At 35.4% G+C, this 5,212-nt stretch overlaps 1 protein-coding gene across 4 annotated transcripts in view; it reads right to left on the reverse strand.

Moving 5' to 3' along the window:
- The window catches only part of LOC108690402 (calmodulin-binding transcription activator 2-like), a 56,394-nt gene that overhangs the window by 19,465 nt on the left and 31,717 nt on the right, over positions 1 to 5,212 (reverse strand). The gene's annotated exons all lie outside the window — the stretch shown is intronic.

A 5,212-nucleotide genomic window follows, 5' to 3' on the forward strand; every position in this document is an offset into this window, starting at 1 on the left:
TAAAATAAAAAAAATATAGACTAATCATGAAATATACATAATTAATCATTTAATACATCATTAGAGATTAATTTAAAATAATTTTGAAGTATATAGATTATTTAGTACTAATTAAGTATGTAGATTATTTAGAAAATATGAAAATTGATCAATTTGAAGATATTTAATTGTTACGCAGATCACTATCGCAATAGAATGGAGATGCATGCAGCCAGCATACATTTATCGCATTTAAAGTGTATGCCTGTCGAGATAAATATGGCAAACAAGTCGTAAAACGTGTATGTGTAAAAGTAACCTTGAGTCACTTATAGTCATTACTTCAATTCCTGCGATCTTTGTGCTCGCTTTGAAAATGATTTCGAACGATTTCGAACGAGTAGCGAACGCGCGTTACAATGAGCGCACAACAAGTGAACTAATAAATCACTGACATCCTTGGAATGTTTTTGATTGTCGGCGGTTCGTCGAGAAGCCATGGCATGAGAAAGTGCATAAGATCCACTTACGATCTCGTATGCCGTCGGAACTTGTGTGAAAAATGGTAGCGACGAGCGACGCGACGGAGAAGAAAAAGTGGACGAGAGTGTTACAAGAGAAAGCCGCGCGAGAAAACAAGATCACGTTGAAGAAAGATTTCGCCTAGAAGCTACGGGATTTTGCTTAGACGGCAGTATGCACGAGGGATTTATAAACTTTCCAGGACCGTGAAAATTTACTCCGTTACCTGTCCGCGAACTTCTTCCTTGCGGCTCGAGCCGGTTGCGGGCAAAATGAATCGACTGGGCTGAGTGGTTCCATAAATCCTGGAGTGCAGCGGAATAACGCTACCGGGACGTTGACAAATGTAAATAAGATTGAACTCACTCGTACCGGTTTTAAAGCGCGAATCTAGACGAGTGAAAAAAAAATGGAAGCTTTGAATGTTGGATGGACGAATATATCTTTTCCTTCAGGAATAAGTGAAGCAGCATTACGCCTAGAAATGTGCAAAAGATTTTTTGACGTCGAATCGAATTAAATCGAATTAAATCGAATCGAATCATTGAAACGTAACTTTTAATAATAATTATTGTGTTTTATTATTGTATTGTGTTATTATTATGTAAAATTTTAATATATAGATAACAAAAATATTTCTATGTAAAAAAAGAATAATGATTATTTAATAAAGTAATTTTAAATATACGAATATAATTAAATCGAATCTCACTTGATTTGATTCAATTCATATTCGAATAGTTTACATATTTCTGGTTACATCTAGCAATAGTCCGTATCATTGACAGGATATTGAGTTACATAAATAAAATTAAGAGAATCAAAATTAGATTTTATGTACGTGAAAGTCGTTTACAAAATTGAACGGAAAAGTTGAATAGACAGAAAGAAATTTCAATTCCAACATACGTTGAAGTTCTCCTTACGCGAAACTGTGGTCGGCGATCGAAATAAAAACGTTCAAATAACTCCGAAACTTCAAGACGCTATCACTGAATAGTGAAAAGAAAAGGAAATTTTATTATTCCTCTGGGAGTGTTGGTCTGTGAAATTGGCATGCTTTCACATAAACTATTTAATCGATGATTATAAATATAGTCGAGCAGAGAAGAAGTTGTCAGTTCTATTTCCAGAGAGCATATCAACATTGGTATAAATCTCTTTGCGTGATTCCCGTTCTTCAACAAAGCTCAAATTTGTTGGCTCGCGCAATCGATAATGTTCAAAGGACCCCCAAGGACTTGATAATATAGGTACCGGATAAGGCGAACATTGTGACACAGTATTCGGCCAGTCTTGCCATCGTTGGCCTCATTAGCGATGCACATGGTGCCGCGTGTCCGTCGCGTTTGAATATCATTTAAATATCTTGTAACAACCTTAAACGCGCCTTCGTCATTATAAAATCGATGCTTCCAATCTATTCATTTTATCAAGTATCGTAACGACAGGAGCCAATTTCGTTAAGATTCCGATGTCGAAATCGGAATAAGGACGAAAATTGCTGTCGCGACAATATGAAATTGAATAGATTCGTCAGAGATAAGGAGTCAATTTTCATCGCTTAGGAGTAGACGACCGCTTCGAAAGCAAATATAGAATGATAGGAAAGACAGTAGAAACGGATGGACGAATGCGACTTGTAAAAAAAAAAGGAAAAAGAAGAGATAAAAAGAGACACCTCTCCCTCTCTCTCTCTCTCTCTCTCTCTCTCTCTCTCTCTGTCTCTCTCTCTCTCTCTCTCTCTTCTTCTTCAATCTGAAGAGTCCGCGGAAAGGTTGTCGACGATTCTCCTTCCTTCAGGAACTTTTAATTTCCGGTACTTATCGGGGAGGGAGAACGATTCGGAAAAGTAACAAGCGTGTGGTGGATGGGAACTCACGGGGGGAGGGAGAGGACAAGAAGAGGGACGGCCGACTTATCGTTTACAATGATAGTCGTCGCGCCGCGCGCACAGGGATCGCAATTGAGTTTCGTTCGGCGATACTGAAAAGCTCAGCGCCGTCGGCTGCGAGCTCTCGCTGGCTCCAGCTATTGATCGAAGGCCGACCGACCTGGGTCAGAGTATAGCGGTGTGGACTGCATCGGTGCAAGCCGATCTACGTGTGCAGCGCACGAGTGTGAGTACGTGCACCCTTGCCGACGCGCTGCACACACCGGCGTGGAGCCGCGCCGCTGCACACACCGACAACGCCAGGGTCGTGACCAGGAATTTCACCTCCTCAGGCGAAATGCTGAAACAGCATTCTCCCTCCTTGCCTTCGCGATACTTTAAGCCTTAGGCAATCCGATAAAATTTTTTGGGAATCAATGCAACCGACACGTATTTCGTACAGTAGTATATATTATAGGAGAAAATAATTGAAAAATAGATGAATGTGATATAATAATGCACACAGACAAAAATGCACGGAAAGAACGGTTTTGCTGGAATATCTAAAAATTTAATTAGATACAGATCTGAAAATAATTTTCAGATCGGATTATCAAAATAATTATGTTTAACAATAATTATGTTTAATTAATGTATGAGTTCATTTTGTTCAAGCATGATAAATAATGTTGTAAAAAATGTTGACATTCAGCAATCATTTAGAGTGTCTGATAAAATTACTTTGATAAAATTATTTTACGGTTCAATAAATTATTCTCAATCAGTATCTACGCAGCTAAATTTATAGATCCTTCAGCAAGATTATTCTTTCTGTGGAAATTATAAAATTATAAAATTATTTTTCTCAAATATTCGATGAAATTTTTATGAAAATAGTGACATAATTGGAATAAAATACTTCATTATTATATCGCATATACATACACACTATAAAATATGTTATAAAATAAGAAAAGAACGAAAGAGTAGAAAAACTCCTCAATCTTTAGTTACTCACAACTAATAAAAATTATTAATGCTTTGATGTTTACACGGTTCTAGTTACAAACTTTATAACGTAAAGAATTATTAAAATTAAAATCATAAAATTAAGCATGCTTTTGAAAGTTGCGACCCCTAAAATTTTCAGCAGGACCAGCAGTTAATAAGTTTCGTCCTTAATGTCGTCCCTGTACGTTGCATACAAGCAACGGCTGCATTGACTGCATCTATTCTCCTTAACCGTGCCACGAACCAACGAACGAGCGCGCGTTATTTACCTTCCCATTTAACTCTCGCAGTCTTGTATAAATATATACATCCGTTCTGGTCCCGGAGGTCACGATAAAATTTACACCGGAAAAAAGAGACGCGCGGAATGGTCCATCGGAATTCCGGTAATACCAGATCGGTCCGCTAGCGCCGGAATTCGCGGCCGGGCACGCGACCGCCGCGCCGCAAAGAGGGATGCGCTCCGAGAGCCAGAATGCAAATGCATCCATACGTAAGATACATTGGTACTTGATACTTTGGCCCCGTTTCATTTCAAAATGCAAGTCGTCGTTAAATTCCAGGCATATGTTGTTACATTATTTGGTAATGATCTATAATAAATTAGAACAATGAGCAGAACAGTAAGTCACGATATAACATCAAATTAACGTTAAAATAAATCGTTAAAATGAACGTTATTAATCGAAGAGTGACTTTTAATAATCTTTATTAAATGAACGTTATTAATTGAAAAGTGACTTTGAAACTGACGTTAAAAATGTTATTAATTAAAAGAGGACTTTTAATAAATATTTTGGAGTTATTTTGACGTCATTATTTATGTTATGATGACTGTTAATTGTTAGACATCTAATATATAAGAGCAAATATTTAAATATCAAACAGAAAAATATATTCTCATGAATTTTTATTATTAAAATAAAATGTATCTTTTTTTTAATAATATATAACATAAAATATTTAAATGAATATCAAATATATTATTAACGCTATTTTCTCAAAACATATGTTCTGTGACTATTAAAATATTAATTTATGTTTACATTTCTCTATTCATATATAAATGTTTAGTTATCAGTGTCTAGTTTACATCGATTTATGCATTATATGAAATTGCAATTAAAAAACTTGATATTATACAACACGAGTATCGTGCGTTTAAGAAATATAATATCTAAACAATCAAAACAAAAACGGGCAATTAAGAGTCTAGATCCGCAATAATTGGAGCGATTATATCAACATATATTTTTCAGTATTACATATATATATATATATGTAACAAATACCGAATGTTTCAGCTTAATTCAAGTTATCTTTAGCAGTCTAGTATAATAAAATCTCTTGATAAATAATTCGAGACATCTTGGTAGTCTCGTATAATACAACTTTCTTAATTCAAATAGTCGTAAATCAAAGTAATCGAGTGCAGCAAGGGAGTCTCCCAGATTACCAAATCTGAAATATGTAATCGTTATTTAACTGTTAGACTAAGTGCGAGCTACTGCACTCCATAACTGCACAATAAAATATACTATAAATTAAATCATGATCATTTTATTGTGCAGTTATGGAGTATACAATAGCGCGCGCTTAGTCTAACAGTTAAATGACGGTTACATACTTCAGATTTGGTAATCTGGGAGACTCCCTTGCTGCACTCGATTACTTTGATTTACGACTATTTGAATTATATTAAGGAAGTTGTATTATACGAGACTACCAAGATAGACCTCGAATTATTTATCAAGAGATTTTATTATTACTAGATTGCTGAAGATGACATGAATTAAGCCGAAATGTTTGATATTTGTTATATATATA

This window comes from Atta colombica, unplaced genomic scaffold (genome assembly GCF_001594045.1).
Source record: "Atta colombica isolate Treedump-2 unplaced genomic scaffold, Acol1.0 scaffold32, whole genome shotgun sequence".
NCBI lineage: Eukaryota > Metazoa > Arthropoda > Insecta > Hymenoptera > Formicidae > Atta > Atta colombica.